The sequence below is a fragment of the Passer domesticus genome, chromosome 4, assembly GCF_036417665.1.
Source record: "Passer domesticus isolate bPasDom1 chromosome 4, bPasDom1.hap1, whole genome shotgun sequence".
Taxonomy (NCBI): Eukaryota; Metazoa; Chordata; class Aves; order Passeriformes; family Passeridae; genus Passer; species Passer domesticus.
The window spans coordinates 23329807-23348084 of NC_087477.1; the positions used below are offsets into that span (position 1 = coordinate 23329807).

Consider the following 18278-nt stretch of genomic DNA (forward strand, 5'->3'; position numbering starts at 1 on the left):
GAAGGTCTAGTTCCCTTTTTCTTATTATTTTCCTAAACAAAAATAAACAAAGACCCTGCCATTTAATGAAAATATATCTAAAGTACAGTATGATTAAAAGATAATGTTCAATATCTTGTTGAGACATAATCTTAAAGATTTAAAAAAATATTACCTGTTCACAGATAGGGAGATTTATAATTTTGCTACAAGTTTCAATAGGTTGTCTGCCCTTCTGCATCAGTCAAAGTATAACTAAGATAACCAAGGAGAGGAAGAAATTCCTCCTTTGAAGATGTGTTGATTTGTCACGGCCTAGTTTTTGCCACTGGGGAAAAGCCACAGAGGTGGCTTTTTGAGAAGCTGCTGGACGGTTCCACCATATCCGACAGAGCCAATCTCTGATGGCTCTGAAAATGGACACGGCGCAATTGGAGAGGGTGTCTGTGATGACATGTTTAAGAAGAAAATCAAAACAGCACAGGCACAGTTTTTTCCCAGAGGGCTGTCACCGCGGCCATCCCGGAGCAGCATACGGCGATGTGCTGCAGCCGCCATCCTGGCGCTGCTGTGGCAAGCCCTGCCTGCTTGGCCATTCCTGCCCAGCCGTGCCACGGGCAGAAGGGCAGGGCTGGTGGTGGCTTCTCCTTCCCAGCACCCGGCACAAGGAGAGGCGTTAAGCAGCGCTGGCGCTGCCGTGGCCGCCACTGCCTGCGCCATGGCGGCAGCGGAGACGCGACGAGCAACTCCCGACACAGAACCTGGGTGAGATCAACCTCTCAGAGCTTTGGGATCCTGCAGGAACCCTTGAATTGGTGGAACTTGTTGGCAGTGGTACCTACAAGCAGCAGTTTTTCTTCTAGTCAGAGAAGAGGAGGAAGTGAGGACACAAGAGGGAAAACAACAAGGCAAGGCCAGTGGGAAAGAGGGGGAGGAGGAGCTCCAAGCACCGGAGCTGAAATTTTCTCTGCAGGCTGTGTTGGACCATGGTGAAGCAGGCTGTCTCCCTGTAATGCATGAAGTCTGTGGGGATGCAGAAATCCTCTCACAGTCCATGAGAAAAGTGCTCACACCTGAGTGGGTGAATGCCAGAGAAAGCTGTGATCCATTGGGAAAGGAATTGGGAGACCCAAATAGAGAGAGAGGCTTCCAGGGACAGAGAAGGAGGGCCCTTGCTTCCAAACTAGAGGAGCCTGTCCTTGCAGGACTGCACCCTGTGGACAAGCGACCCACACCACAACAGTTTTGGGAAGACTGTTTGCCCATGGGAGAGACTCACAGAATTGCAGAGAAAAGACTTTCCCCTGAGTGAACAAAAAAAGATCTCAAGTGACAAACTGACCAAAATCCCATGCCCTGTCTCCCTGCATTGTTGGTAGGAGGGAGGGGAAATGGGTGTTTTAAAGGCTTGTTTTACTTCTCATTGTCCCCTTCTGACTTTTAATAATAAATTTACTTTATACCTTTAAATTTGAACCCATTTTGTCCTTAGAGTGGTTTCTACCAGTTCTCATGTCAACTCATAAACCCCTTGTTAATTTTTTTCCCTCTCCTCTGCCCAGCTGAGAGCAAGAGAGGGTGAGCGAACAGCTTTTGTGGGTGCCTGGTGTTTGGCCAGTATCAAACCACAACAGAAGACCTCACTATAGCATCTCTTGGGACTTCCAAGTGCCTATGCAAGCTGAGCATCCAGTTCCTTCTGAAATCCATGGCAATTACGTGCTGAGATCCCACAATACTGTTGACCACCCCCTCATTATCTCCCAAACACAAACCCACATCCTCAAACATCTACAGCTATGCCTTTATAGGGTCAGAGACAAGCAGCAACACAGTCTGGGGAACCAGACTGAAAGAAGGGGAGTCCAGCTCAGCATGGGCACTGTGGATGGTCAGTGGAGGAGAGGAGGGACACGTTTCTGCCCCAAGTCACTGTACAGAATAAACTTGGCTGGATCACCTCAGCAAATCCTATGGCAGGGCTCTGCCCACCACTGGAGGCTGGAAAGCCAGGGACCCCAGTCCAGCTCCGAGGACAACCCTCTCCTTTTGGTATGTCACACAGCTTCTGTTGGGGATGAATGTGACACATCCACGTTCCCAGGTTCACAAGCAACACGACAGGCTTCCATTCAAAGCCAAGATGGAGTTGCATCAGATATGACTCTGACTTGGTTTTCAAAAAGGCCTAATTCTGCTTTCACTTGAACTTTTCACTAATGTAAATGAATTAACTCCAGCTATATGCTAATACCGCTAAGAATACAATTTAGAAATCACAGAAGGCTATTTTCAGGATTTTCTTTTATTTCATGAAAGACCCTTAACTCCCCTAGTCTTTCAAAGTAAGCCAAAACATTCAGATGTTGCTGGTACAAACTGCGTCATACAAGACACAGACATAAAGAGTAAAACAAGTGCTATAATTTAACATTCAAGCAGTCACTGCACAGCCCCTATGTATTGTTGCAAATGAACAAAAGTTTAGAATTGACTACTCTTTCCAGAGGAAAGGACAGCCATGCACCTCCCCCAACATGTCCCCCCCGGCTTTCTGTCCTGTTTTTGCTTTTCAAATTGCATAAACCAGTCTCATAGCTTGTGCAATTACAACAAGAATGTATAAATGGAGCTGCTTGGCCTAGGGAATTTCTCCTACCACAAAGAAATCCAAACCACTGATACTTGCTTGTTTGTTTGCTTTCAATGCTACTGATGGCTTCCCCATAAATCCTTTCTATCTTTTGCCCAATTACTAGTGCACAGAGTTCCCCAGCTCCCCTCTGAGCTCCACTTCAGCACTTTCACGTCTGAGCTGACCGCAGGAACACATGCAGGAGAATCTCATTCTGCAAAGTTAGTGACACTTCACCATCAGTCAAGGCTGCTCCTGCCAAGATGAGCCCTTTGCAGGCCTGCCCTTCTAGCTCAGGCTCCACAGTCAACTAAAATGTTCCCTTCATTTCATAAAGGATTCCAGAAAGATGGAAGTCTAAGTTCAAATGCCTGAGCAAAGAAGCCAATTTACTGTCCCAGTGGACAGAAAGCAGGTTAGCAGACTTGGGCTCCCTGGTTTGCAGTGCCTGAGCACGTACAAGGGAGGGAAACTCATCTCCTGTCCCTTTGTGTGACATTTGCCTCATCAGGAGTGCCCAGGCAACACAGCCCTCCCCATGCACACTGAGGGCATTTCAAGAACATGCAGGAGCAGTGTACACAGTCCACAGGGGTGTCTGAAAGGATTTGTCTGAGGGGAAGGAGAGGTGATGCTGCCAACCAGCACTCACCAAATTCTCCTTGAAGCCCAAGGCCGTGTTGTGGGGACAGAGGCTTCTATTACTCTGGGCACAGGTGGTGGCAAGAAGCACAAGAGCGACTCTTCTACTGTGACAATATTCTGTCCTATCAGTCTGCAGGCACTGAATTTTTTCTTTCCCTTTCACTGGGAGTGAGAGCAGTCCATATTGCTCGCTGTTCTCCAGGATTTACAAGCAAAAAATTCCAAGCACTCTCTTTTTCTCTCCCTGCCTTCCCACCTCCCTCCCTCCCCTGCATTTACACACACAGAGCAGGCATCCTCTCCTCCTTTCCCTTTATCCTGGCTGCCTGCATGAAGCTGGGGAGCACATCTGCACTGCAAGCCACACCTGCTCATCACACCAGACTCTGCTCTGACTCACAGCAAAGAAAGTTTCAGTTCAAGTGGGTGGGAGGTGAAGAGATGAAAAATATCAGGCAAGGTAATGGGATTAACATCAGAAGTACTGTGTAAATCATCATCTTGCAGGTGTCTTTTTCCACTCACACCAGCTTAAAGTAATAAACCAAAGCATAAACAAGACGCCTTCCCCAGCACAAGTTACATTAAAGTAACACAACTCCCAAGGCAGCCCCAGCATCAGTCTATTCCTGTCGTAATGCAGAGTTACAAAATTTTACTCATCCACTCAAGGCAAGTCATATTTTGATACACAAGTGAAATAAGTAGATTTTTCATTATGTGTCCCACTAAAAGGCTGACAAATAAATCTTCCTACAGTTATCTTCCATAGTAGTTTTGCTGCTCAGTGTCAGGAATATTTAGCAGGTATTTAAATGCATTTGTTGGTGTTCATATAAAATTGCCTTTTTGTACACCAAGTCCAAGTTTTTGTCTCAGATGCACTTCATCTACTGATGTGTCCTATATAGGAAGAGCAAACTTATTCCAAAAGCATGTAATCGGACAGTAGCAGTCAAACCACCAACATTTCATAGAACACCCTGCATTCATCTGCTCTTCTGCTAGAAATAAAAAAGAAAAGAAAAAGAAAAAAGAAAAAGGAACCACTATCAAAGAAAAACAAGAGACTGTGTTCTCACTTCTCTATCTCTAGTGTGCATTTGGAATTCACAAAGAACACTGTACAACACTGCTCACAAGAAACTTTAAAAGGCAAGACCACCATTTACATGAATCAATTTGTCATTTCCAGCAAAATATGTCCTAATGACTGAAATTCTTTCTTGGTCATGCTGTAGAACAAAAATATTTCTGAAAGGTTCTTCAGCTTTCTGTGCCTTCCTGTTTATAGACAGACAAAACTCTTTCAGAGCTGGAGCACAGTAAATTACTGCTTCCGATACTGTGACTTTCCTCTGCTCCCAGTTATGCACCTTAATATCAGCTGTAACCCAGGTGTATCAGATTCCAAAGGCCTACACCCTTTTAGAATCTGAAATGCAGGGTTTTTTCACTTAAAAATAAAAATCCATCTTGTGGGGGGACAGAATATAAGAAAATAAAGATAGTGCAGAAAGAAATCTCACCCCTAAGGAGTTGCAGCTGGGCCAATTATCAAAGATTATGAACAGGCTTTACTTTAACAGGCCAACGAGAAGAGTGCTATAAAAGAGTGGGTTGGCTGGTTGAGAAGCACTGGAGTTGGCTGGCTACTTTGTGAGGAAGAAAGAGTTGGTGCTGCGCACGAGAAAACACCAAGACGGTATGAAACTTTTGTGATAAGGAGACAACAGTACGGAACTTTTGCAATATGACAAAAATTCAATTTGATTCTCTAGTCCTGCCATCCAAGTACATATTTTGCTACCAAAACAAAATTAGTCAAAATAAAAATCTGCTCCAGTGGTTAACTACCATCCAAAGATTATTTTTTTAATCCAGCTGCTTCAGAGAATAAAGAGGATTTAAGCATAGAACAAGCATAGTCTCCCTGTAGCTAGCAGCAAGGAAAAGAAAATACAGACAGCAAATGCACTGCCTAAATATAGTGTAGAATAGGTTCCCTCTAACCAGATCTGTGCACCCACATAAAGGCATCTGCCAGCACAGATAGCACAGGCACTGGCCAAAGACTATTTTAAAAGTGCAGCTGATGGAGCATTTCCTCAAACCAAGCTGAAAACCTTGGAAAAGGACTCTCTGGCTGGCACGTCTGCAAGTATCCTCTGGCTCTAGCAGCAAGGCCCAGTGTGACATCCCAGCCCAAGGTGATGTGCCAGCATCATTCCATGGCCACCCTTTTGGCTGGACACAATCCTCCTGGTATCCTTGCTGGATGCCCTGCTGCCACCTTCCACTTCAGTGCTGCCTGGCCACCAGGAAGCCACTCCACACCCTGGCTTTATCCTCAGCCAGTTCCCTTGGCCAGCCTGCATGGCCAAATTTAACCTGCTTTCACTGTGTACTTGGAAAAAGAGAAAATTTTTTTTTAAGAAAGACAGAATTGTTCTGCCTCCATTTTGAGAGTGTAGTATTAGACTGAACTTTAGAAAAACTCCCCCAAGACTGCTCAGACTAGGGAAAACATGCTGTTTCCAGTGAGCTGCCTTAACTCGATTGATTATCACACTTTACTGCCAATATAGAAGCATTTAGTCCCTCTCACACAATACCAGCAGCCAAGTAAATGTTACAAACTGAAATACCATTGCAAATATGGCTTTACTAGGCAAGTCTTAAATGAGCCAGAGATAAAAGAAGCTCTATTTTGTTACTAGACTTGAGCTGAGGGTTATTTGTAGGGACGTATAACGTCTTTAATGTCACCATTTATCGTTCATTTACATGTGTTGTGTAAACATTCAGCCTCTTACCTGGGTGCAAAGATACAAATTTCAGTGCTTAACTGCAGATATGTGAAAATCATGTTAAAAATGCCCTTCACTTTCTTGTTCCATTGGCTCTTGGGTTAAAAGAAGGTGGTGACTGCAAGGACTGATTAATTATATTAATTTGAGTTACATGCCAAGATCCTCTGTGCAAAATTTTGCATTGTTTTAATTCCCTACAGTTTTAAACTACTTTAGACAAAGTCAATCAATATATTTTCTGCCTGTATTAACGTGTTTTGTTCTTGTAAGACCCCTGGCTTATATCACAGACTCATGGCTGAGAGTGAGCCTGATGGGGCTGCAACCAGTAATGACTTAAATGTTTTGGATGTTCGTAGCCCCTAAATTACAAGGCACTTTTCACACAAATACTTTAAATTGAAAAAGCATGGTTTTAGATTAGAAGGTAGGAAGAAATTCTTTGCCGTGAAGGTGATGAGGCACTGCAGCAGTTTGCCCAGAGAAGTTGTGGATGCTCCATCCCTGGAAATGTTGAAGGCCAGGTTGGATGGGGCTTTGAGCAACCTAGTCTAGTGGGAAGTGTTCCTGTCCATGAGTGTTGGAAAGAGATGGTCTTTAAGGTCCCTGCTAATCCAAACCATTCTGTGATTCTGTGAATGACAGGGCCCTGGGACTTCACCCCTGCCAGTAGTATCTGGCAGAGGAAGAAGCTGGCTGAGCAGATAAGTGACTAATGACCTGCATCTCTCCTCCCTTCCCTCCTGCAGCCTGTAATGCTGGCTGCACTGCTCCCTTTTAGGCAATGTTCACACATTCAAACTGCTGCAAGAAATTAAAACCCCGTGCGTTTATAAAGGTGCTTCCTGTATGAGTTTGCTCTGTCCCTCACGCCTCTGTTCTTGTGAAGATCACAGCTGCAATATAAAATATGATTTTTAACTTTTCAGGGATTATTCTGCCAGGGCTGGCCACAAATAAATTAAAGGAGGGGTTGAAAGAATGAGGAAAAGCCTTCTCTTCCTTAGAGCCTGCAACTGAAGCAAAAGAAGAAAGACTGCTCCTTCTTCCCCCCATTCCCAACATACACGTTTCTGTCTCTACAGTTCCTAGGATGTGAAGTTCATGTTCCTGTGATGAAAATCACACACTGTCAGGGACTGAAATGTTTCATACCTTAAACACGGTTATGAAGGAGTTTTGCCCATTATAGCAAAAGCTGCATCAAGAAGCTACAACCACAGAAGCCCACCCCTCCTTAAAGATTCCTGACTGGAACTTTGGACTGTGAGTTAAGCCACCTAGATAAGATAAAGGCGACACAATTGTTCGATCATCTCATGTCTAGAGAGAAATCAACAAGGCTGAAGAAATTGAATGCATCCACAAGAAAGCCAAACACAGGAGAGAATCATCCCTGGCTGGGTTTGGGGTGGAGGAGACCACAGCCCACAGAGGCCAGGTTTGCACAGATAACCCCATCCTCCCCAATCCCCCTCCCCTCCCCGCAACCAAGGGGAGTTTCAGATGTGAGTGTGGCATAACCTCTGGTTAGAGGCGGTGAACCCATCCTCCCTTACACAAACCAGCCCAGCTGTGAAACCCCCAATCCCACAGCCACATCCATGGGCAGCTGAGGGGCTGTCCTGATCTATCAAAGACCACCAGAGCACTCCCCAGGCTCATTGCTGAGGCCGTGCACCTCAGCACTGCACATGATGCAAAGAGATGCACAGGATCCAGAGTATGCAAGAGACCCTTTAACTGCTTTCCTCCCCCACCCTGGTACCTGGACATTCCCACCTGGATGAGCACGTATTAATCCATTCTATGCTTCTCAGAAGACCCCACTAAGAAGACCAGCTGGAGAGGATCATCAGGATGCCAGTGGGATCCATAGAGTGGTGATATTTTCTGTCTCTGTCACTCTCTTTCTGTCCTCCCACCTCTTTTCTTTATCTCCCTTCTTCTCTCTCTCTCTCTCTCTTACTTTCTATTAAATAAAACCCATACTATTGACTTTGGCATATGGTCCCTTTTGCACCTTAATTCAAGCATAGGTATTTCTAACAACTTAAAAAAACAGACTGTAACACACACATCTTCATAGCAAGCACTGGCCCAGGAACTGATGTGGACTTAAGCCAGGTACAAAAGCATTTTGACCAATGAGCCTTTTACTCATTGAAAACTTCAGCCAGTGAGGAACCTAGCAGTGGGGAAGCTGTCGTCACAATGTCATACTGCTGCTGCAAACCCCAAAGCTGAGGCTATGGAAGAGTTAGGAACATCCAGTCCCACCCAAAGTAAGCTATACTGCAACTGGGCCTCTGAACCCTAGAGGAATGCAGGAACCCAGCCCCTCCGAGGAGCCTGTCCCAGCTCTGTTCGGGAGCCGGGCTGCCTCTGCCCAGCCCCACTGCTTCTCTGCCACTCTTCGGGGGTTTTTTTGCTGCGCTGTAGCACCACACCCCCTGCCTGCCAGGACACGCCGTGGCTCCTGCAACAGCTGCCGAGTTTCTGCTACGTTGTGCTTGCTACTACATGTGAGCCTGCCCTGCCATTCCAGCCCCTGCTCCAAGGCTCCGCCACTGTCACCATCCCGCCCGCCCGCCATGGCCGCCTGAGGGAGAGGCGGCACAGCGCCCCCTGCAGGCGCGGGGGAATCCTGGCAGCCGCCCTGCCCGGCCGGGAGCCACCAGCGCCCCTGCTGGCCGTGAGCGGAACTGCAGCGGAGCGGAGAGCGCCCGGCGGGGAGAGAAGGCTGCGGGCGGGTTTGTGCTCCCGCTGCTGCTGGGCTGGGCTGCTGGGGATGATTGCTTGCCTTGCTACACATACTGCTAAAGAACTGTCATTCCTTATCCCATACCTTTGCCTGAAAGCCCCTTCATTCCAAAGTTATAATAATTCGGAGGGAAGGGGTCACATTTTCCATTCTTATGGAGGGTTCCTGTGTTCCTTGGCAAACATCTGTCTTTCAGACTGAAACGAGCATAAACACTGATGTACCCATGTATCAACATACCAGGCCTGTTTCTCAGATTCCCTGGCTCTCCACTTCCTTGTCCCATGGCAGCAGTAATGTTCATGGAGCTGCACTATGGACTGTACCACAGTGCTCCCTGATTTGAACTCAGTGTCCCCAAAAACAGGAAAGCTTTCAGCTGAACTGCTCCTGAGTCTGATCTTGTGAATGACAAACAGGGGGAACAGAAAGCAAAGGGCGGGAGATATGTAGAGGTGCCTATCTCGCTTCACCAAAGCCTCAAGCTGGTCATAAGCAAGTGGAACAACCTTGACCTTAGCGTACTCTTTTCCCCAGTACTTGAAGCATTAAACACAGCAAATTTCTACCATTATCTTTATTTAGAAACCGCACTGCTCACTGCCAAAAGAAGAACTTCATCCTCATGGCCACACTGAGTTGGGTTCCATGGTATTATTTAAAGATAAATGGCACAAACCAGCAGCTCAGCTCTGTGTCAAATTACAAAACTGAGTTCTTGAAACTGTGTTTGATCATTGTTTTTTGTTTTTTTCTTAAAGGCAGCAGGCATCTGCAGCGCCTCCCTGAGCACACTAAACTGTGTACAAGTGCCTCACCAGCCAAGGACTGCTTCTTCTCTTGCCCTTCTTCCACGAGCAATCTCACTGGTATAAGTGGGATTATTTGTTCAACTGCAGAGAATGGTCTTTGACAACAAATGTGTCCTTCAGTGTCAAAAAATCCCCCCAAAAAATGTATGACCTGAAGAGGTGGTAGGAAATTCTCTCCTTACAAGGATGTGGTGCATGGCAGAAACAGGGAAATTTGACATGAAGATGTCTGCCTATGATTTGAAAGGCATTTTCCAAGACTAACACTATTCCAATTCCTGTGTGCATCAGGATCATTCCTGACTGAAGTTCCAGTCTAGGAGCCTCTGATACATTTTAAGTTCCTTCTTATTCAGGACAGAAAATTAACTACAAGGTTAAACAAACACATGCACAGAGACAGAGGACTGAGCAGGTTATAGCAAGAAACTTACTACCCCATCTCATCTTTAAGAAATGACCTTGATCAAGGTCAAAAATCTTGGAAACACAAAAAAAAACACCACAGTGTCCATGTCCCTATGGTGCCAGTTCTGTGAATAAAGGACTCCAGTGTTCAGTGCTGTCATTTATGTAGCACTTATGAATGCAGAAAAACTCAGATTATAAATAAAAAGCCCAAAGATGCCAGAAGAATCCTCAAGTCTCTTAACAGTTCAAACAATTAAATACCACCTTAACTTTAAAGGCTGTAATTGACTACTGGCTATTTAAAATTTATCTTCAAGCTCTGCTTTTAAAAAAATGGGTTTTCCTGTGAAAATTCCATCCAAATAAAACACATGTTAAGAGACCTTGCCATCTTCCACTGCAGTGCATTAGCAGAGATCCAGGTTGGCTTCCTCCCCCTTTTCTGCTCATTACCATCAGTTTTGAGAACTGATTAGCTGTGGTTGTTATTCATTAGTCACATCTCCAAAATCTGAATTATAAACATCCCTGTGAGGTCTTATCCTAATCAACCTATTTTGAGTCTTGCAATTAATACTAACACCAGAAAAATAATTGAACAGTGTACATTTAAAGACACCGCCCCCCTTCCCACAAAAATCCAGGCTTAGATATGCCTGAAAAGGAAGACTAAAATGAGACCTACAAACTGCCATTGCTGTTGTAAATCCTCCTTCCGTGTTCACTGCAGCTAGTTCAGCTGGTTCATACAGGTGACACAACGGGTACACAGTAAATATGAGGCAGCCATCAGTGATTTTGCCGATGGGGTCAGAGGTTACACAGCTGATAGATCTCAGGAGGACAAGAACATGCAGGCATGACAGATTAAGTGACTGCCATTGGCTGTGTGCTTCCTCTGAACACTCAGCTGTGGATGATAATCAATTACTTGGGGCTGCTAATGATACTGATCAAATGCACTTAGCATTCAGCAGCTCGAGGGTTACCACCCTGACACCACAGGCTACCCACGGACAAGAGGGGAGAAGAGGCTGGTGTCAGAAAATCCTCAAAGTCAACAAGCAAACCAGCTTGCTCCTTCTTCGCCACCCAGCACAAAAATGATAAAATAAATATTTGCTTAGGAGTAAGTGTGTTCTTTCCCATAAAACAATACAACTTGGAAATGCTATGGCAATCTGTAGGGCCAGCAGTTCTCAAGGAGGGACCCCACACTGCTTCAAGAATAATCTGTCACAGGAAATGAAGGGTATTGCCACTGTACATGTTGGCTTCCAGAGCTGTGTGTAACAGGTCACCTCTCTCCTGACATTACTTCCCAGGCTTGACCTATGATCCAGGGTGATTTGGCCTACTCATCATTATCATCAGCACAAGATATTAATATCTTCCCAACTTTCACAGCTAGGGAAAGTAAAAATTTTGCCACAGCTTTCAGAGGAGTGTAAGACTAGGGCAAACATTTCTTAGGTTGTCTCAGGCATCCTAAACCACAACTCCTTTTAAGGATTAGGACAGGGGTGAAGGTTTGGGGTTTTGCATTTTGATTTCTAGATAACTAAAACCTTGTTCTACTGCCTTAACTGTAGAGGTTATTTATTCCCTATTCCTATACAGAAAAAATATTAATTTCACAGAGATATAATGCCATGTTTGGATAACTAAAATTGTACCTTAATTTTATGGGACTATACCATCCCTTTAAGGAGCTAAACAAAAGTAATGCTCTGACAGAGGAAATCACTTCTCTAACTGGCAATAAAAGCAGTACATTAGACCAGGCCTCATGTCCTGGATGGTCCTTTTCTCTCACAACTGGAATTCTGGGCATTTGAAACCAAATTTTCATCCCTTGAGAACCAGCCTCCCTTCTGTTTTAGGGCAGACAGTCCCACAGCAACACTGACTAACCGTATGGACCTGTTAGCAAAATGGAACATACTCAAAAATGTCTTTACAAGTACAATGTATTTAATCACCATAAGAAAAATAAATTTTGAACAAATCACCAAACAGAACCATCTGAGGAGAATTTGTAGCATCTAGTCCTGCAGATAATTCTGTACTCCCTGGGAACCCTTTCCCTGAATGCAGAAAATTAACTGCAGAAAATGTCTTACTTTTCAAATAATTATAAACCAGCAAATTAATATAGTGCAGACCTCTACCCCTGAGTTGTTTTTGCAAACTGGGTGTCAAGATTCCTCCTCATCTGTTCTGGGGCCACCTCATCAGTGAGCAGCAGCCTAGGGACATAAGGCAGTGTATTCCAAACCTGCTTGAACAGCAGCAGGGAGTTTCAACAGGCAGAATGCAAGAGCTGTTGGAATTTTTAGCTAGAATTTGCTCATTGTGCATAGAATGAAAAGAAGAATCCTCACCACAATGCACAGTGAGGTGAACTCTTAAGAAATAAGCTTGTACTAAGAGCCCTGCTTAGGTAATAATTATTCATTACCAAAAAAACAAAGTATGCCAGCAATGACGGTTAATCCCTTCTTTTCCCCTCTTCTTTCTGCAGAAAGTGGCAGAGGAATCCTTCACAGCTGCCAGTTTTAAAAAGCTCAGTTCTAGGGCTCAAGATACCCCAGAAGGGGTATCCTTTTTCCAGAAGGGAAAAAGCTTCTCCTACCTCCAAATGTTCCAGCCTTCCAGTGAGTGCTGCCTGAGGCCAACAAGTTCCAGACATAAAGCCAGTCTGCTGGGGAAACTTGGTCTGCACAAATCACCTTGTGCAGCAGCAGGTTCAGCACAGGGTGCCTACAACTCAAACAATCACATCCCTCGCTCCCCATTACTGCCTGCAATAGTGACAGCAAACTGGGGCTTGCCTTAGAAATCACAGGCAAAAGGGAGATTCTCTTGCTGCCCTCAAGGAATGGGAAGGTGTAGTCAGTCACTTAGTGGACCACATAGTGGTAGACAGAAGGGCAAGACATTAATTTCAACACAGGAAATTGCAATTACATATCAGCAAAAAGGTTTCCAGTGTGAGTGGAGCCAAACACTGGTGCAGGCTCCTCAGAGAATCCGTGGAGTCTCCATCGCTGGGGATACTCAGAGCCCAATTGAATACAACCCTCCACAACCTGGAGCAGCTGGCACAGCTGTGAACAGTAGCTGGGCTGGATGACCTTCAAGAGCTGCAACTACTTGATCCTTATCCCATAATACAAAAATATTCCGCAAAAAGTTTTAAGGAAAGGACCTATATAGCTCTGGGGATTTCTTCTTGCTTTTAGGTGGAATACAGCAGGATAGCACAGCACTGGAAGGTGAGAACAGAGAAACAAGCACTCTCATCACATCAATTCATTATTTCAGTTGAGAATAATGAAGGCACAAGGGTACCTTTTATTTTGCTCTATCTGGACTGCACAGGTGTGGATACCTTCAGTTGTTACAGTGGATCCTGACATGTGGAGAGGATTCACAGGCACTCCCAAAACAAGCACGAGCTTGTGCCAGCTTGAAGGATGCTAGTCAGGTGCTTTTTACTAACATAGAATGTACTCCAACATATGCTGTCACACACATTCAAGGAAAACAAAAGCCAAAAAATAGAACACCAAACAAACAACAACTTTGTGCTCAATTAAAGTATATTAAAAGGCAAAAATCAGGGAAACAAATCCTATCCTTGTGAGAAGACATTAAACCAATGAGGAATGATTTCCCAGTGAGCCTGTTGGCCACAAAATTCTGAGAACACACCCGAGAGGCAGCTACTTTAATGCAACTTGCTAATGCCATGCATTAAGTGATTCTTGTTCTTATTACCTGCTCCATCTCAGGGGTCCTTTGAGCCAGTTACTATAACCTGCTATTGCATTCCACTAAACAATTAAACTCAAAAAATTGCAATAAACTAGTCCTTTCTTGTAACAGACTCAGTCTACTCATTCTCCTGACTACTCTGCATACCCAGGAAATATACAATATGAGAAACATCAGCATTTTCTCCACAGTATAGAGATGCATATGTCAGGGCCTCATATGCCACAAATATTATCTTTGATAAACTGGTATTTTTGAACAAACATTTCAGAAATAATTCCTATCATTTTAAGTCCTCCAGAATATTCAGTTCACCAGGTCATTGCAATTCTCTCTTCCCTCATGCATCTGGATGCTCAAATGCAGCTCTCAAAAATGTGCCTCTCTTATATTTCCCTGGGAGTAGAAAACTAGTTTTGCATATTGAATCATTATTTGTTTCCATGGATGTCTCTGGGTTCTTCTGACAGCTTTATCTTACTGATGAGGATAAGCATTTTCCCAAAAGCTACTGCCAGACTGCCCTTACTCCCAGACATCACAGGATGTAATTGGCAGAATCTGTCAGATATTACTCACATGTCTGAGGGATCTGAAATTCACAACTGATCATTTTGAAAACAGCTGATACACAGCACCTTTGCGTAGGTCCACTTCACCACCAGCACACAAACCCTTCCTGCCTTTTTCCTCCTCCTGGTCGCCAGGGAATTATTAATTTGAAAAACAAATTAGAAAGTAGCAGTGATATGACTCCAGTATTTCTGAAAATGAGATTGCTTTTCTTCTTCAGATTCTGCCACTATTCATGTCTAGAAACTTTTTGAAGCATAAAGGAAACAAACTAAAGGATGTTAATTATTTAAAGTTTAACTGCAATCTTGTAATGGTTTGGGGCTTCTATAGAGACTGGCATCAAAATGTGACTCTGGAATGTCCATCGCCAGCCACCAAACCCTATGTTTAGCCTCATGCACACACAAACAATGCACCATAGCTAAGCCTTGCTACCACACTTTGTCTTCATGAGTGAGAATATCAAGTGGCTGTGGCACTTGAAAATTATCCAGGGTATCCTTTCGAGCAAAGATAAATACAATGCTCATATCAAACCTGCACTGTTGTGAACTGCACACTGACTGACACCAGCACATTAAGCTTGTGTGTTCTCAAAAGACACTGCCTAAATAACTATTTTTAAAAAGAATTAAGCAATTATTCAAAATGCCTTCTCTTAGTTGTTTACAAGAAGTAGGAGTGTTCAGCTGCACACTTGTGAGCAGTGTGCCTGCGGTTTTGGCATTACTGGATGGCACTTTTGAATTGAAGATGAAAACTTCCTCCATTTAAAATTTATAGCCTTTGCTGCGGTTCATCTCAAATGTAGCATCCCTGTCACCTGCAGGGATGTATACCCAGCCAGACTACATAGCCTCTTGTTCCCAACAAACATAAACACCAAAGCAATCAAAACTAGAAACTGAGAAGCTGTTTCTCTTCTGGCATTGCCAGGAGTGTTTTTTGAAGCTTGTTTCAGATCAGGCCAGTATTCCTGAAATACAAACGACCTGCTCAGGCTGGTCTACAGCTGCTCCAAGGCTCGGGAGCTCCACAGCAGCCATGGCACACACTGGGGTATTCCTGTGCTTCATGGATCTTTGTAGGTGGTCAGAGCTGTCAGTTCATCCAGCATCATTTGCATGTCTCATTTTCCAGATGGAACCAGCCAGGATCCAAGCCAGTTCTAGACTCAGTTCCTCTGAAGTGGTGCCCAAGTCACAGGTCTGGCTGGGTGCTTCATCTACCTCACTGCAGCCAGTGTAGCTAAGAGAGAGCAGGGCACACATATATCCTTGTCTGCATTTCCCACAGGATCTGTCAGTGAGAGATACTAAGCTGTCCTTGCAAACAAGCAATCACTGATACCCCAAGACCTTAGTCTGCAGAAGGTTATTTGGCACGGCTGCGGGCATTTTTCAATAGGCCATTTTGGGATGCAGCCAGATCTTTAGAAGGTCCTGTAATTTCAATAATGAAATTAAAACCATAATTTAGTAGTTGTGGGACTGAAGGAAAAGAGACGTGGAGCTAAGTAATGCCTGCTCACATTTTTTCTTTATGACATCTCTCAATCTGCTAAATAAAAATCACACAAATAATTCTTCATGATCAAGAATGCAAATCACAAAGCCAGCTTCTTGATAAGGCAGCAAGCATAAAACTGGGAGTCTTAAAGGGATATATATGCCTAAATATAGAATATTACTTGTTCTAGAAAAATTACCTGAATGGACTGATTTAATCCATGGATCTAGTGTTTGCCATGCTTAGTGGATCAGGACTGGTGTATTTAAACCAGCTAGAATCCACAGAAATATTTTTAACAGAAATAGTAAAAATTAAAAACTATTTAAATATTAGACAGAACATTTTGGTCCCAGACAAGACTAGGATTCTTTTGAGAGATCTGGGAATATACACTGGTTAGGAGCTCATTTCTACCGAAAAGAGAAAAAGAGAATCAGGGAAGAAGGCCCTTCCTGCCTTATGTGATTCTGAAAAACCTTCCCTTGAATCACACATAAATTCAGTGGAGGCCAAGTCTTAAGATCAGCTTTTCATTCATGGGGTTTATATGGAGGGCAAATTCTATATATGCCAAAGGCCTGAGAAACCAGGACTCATAGGAAATCAGAACATATTCAGCCCTAACTCAGCTTTGCCATCAACCATAATTTAAATGTTAATGCAAAGAGTCAAAGTCCTTCATTAAGAAGTCAAACTTCTTACTTTCTAAATTCCAGCTAATATGAATTTTAACTACTGATTTATAATCCCATGTGTCCCTTCAATGAACAGGAGTGAAGAATGAAAACCAGATCTGCATCAAAGCCGTGCATAAAAAGAAAGCTGGAAATGGCTGCTGTACAGTCACAAATTGTATTAGTAATGTGGTCTGCTAGTTTTACTTGAGTCCCATAGCTGAGGCTTAATCACAGCTTTGACACAGCTAAATTGCTAGGATACAATAGGACCTGTAGCTACTAGCATTACTTCAAACAACAAACAAACAAACTCACTCCTGTATTCCTAAAGTGATTATAAGGAACTCCCAGATATTTGACATGACCTGCATCTGCCTAACCTGTTCTGAGGCAGCACCACAAGCAACCAGCCTGTTTTGTGTCTTTATGGTGGGAAGGGATCAGACAGTGCTTTGCAATAGGCACTTTCTGCTGCTCTCAAATGCTCTCATGGTTTACACTGGTATTTAACACAACAGCGACAGAGAGCAGGAAGATTTTGTTCTTATTTTTAACAAGAGAAAACAAGATAGTCTACATAGCACAATCACAGCTAGCAGCGAGGACACGGGACAGACAAAACCAAGTAGACTTAAGCACTGTGCCCAGCTTCCAAACTGGTGTCACAGAAACTCTCAGCCCCAAACTTCATCACTCAGTGCTGGAAAACTGCATCCCAGTGTGGCCAAGCTCAGGGAGGTACCAGCTGTCTGGCACCTCCCCTGGCACCGTAATATCCACAGTCTCCCTGTTGTTTGCGAGCTCCCTACCCTTTTTCTGTGACTTATAAACAGGGGCAGGTCTCAAGGGAGGATACAATCCTTAACAAATCAGGAGAATTGGGAGTAAAAACGAGGTGGGGAATACAATGTATAAACCAATATAAAATTTCAAAGGAGGAGAACATTTTCAGTGAACTAATAGAGTTTGAAGAAATGTAAAACTGACAGGGAAAATTCTTGAGGGGAGGAGGCTCAGGGAGAAACTGGCATCTAATAAAAGGAGAAGTGACAAAAGTTCTGGGAAAAGGGCAGGGACAAAAAGGAAACAGCATAAGGAAACTACAAAATTACAAATCAAACAGTAAACATACTAACAAAACACAAACACAACATACAGTCAGTTTCATCAGGACCTGGCAGCCCTTGGGAGCCAACCAGGCAAGGGGACATTGCCAGGAGCACCCCAAGGAGATTTAAGTGTCTCCAGGGAGTGTGGTGAACAGGAACAAGCAAAAAAGGCATGACAGGTCAGAAAAGCAGGGCTCAGAATTCAGAGATTCAGTCATCACCTAGCAGTCTGGAAGAGGACTAACCGTGGTTTCAATATGGTCAAAAGCTACTGTCAGAAGGAACATGATGACCCAGACACCTCGCATATCAACATGCAGCTGTCCAGGTCTCCAGCTGCAGGGAATGTCTGGGCTTGTCACTGATGCTGGAGGGTGGCGGAGGCAACATCTCTTGGAGGTGTGAACAGGGGAACCATCTGCTCAGCGTGGTGGCACAGCTGAAGGAAGTAGTGGAGAGGCCAAAGAGCATCAGGGAGTACAAGAGGGGTAGCTCACTGAACTGTAGCTGGTGTGCCCTGGTGAACAACCTCCAGAAACAGCGTGTCAAGCTGCAGGAGACAGTC

General features: G+C 44.2%; 1 protein-coding gene across 5 annotated transcripts in view; it reads right to left on the reverse strand.

Moving 5' to 3' along the window:
* The window catches only part of MAML3 (mastermind like transcriptional coactivator 3), a 242391-nt gene that overhangs the window by 122111 nt on the left and 102002 nt on the right, over positions 1–18278 (reverse strand). The window contains exon 1 of one of the 5 annotated variants that reach the window (XM_064416548.1): positions 10745–11734. The exons of the other annotated variants lie outside the window; for them this stretch is intronic. The gene's annotated coding sequence lies outside the window, so the exon portion shown is untranslated. Of the gene's footprint in view, positions 1–10744; positions 11735–18278 lie in introns of those variants that run through there. 5 annotated transcript variants of the gene reach the window in all.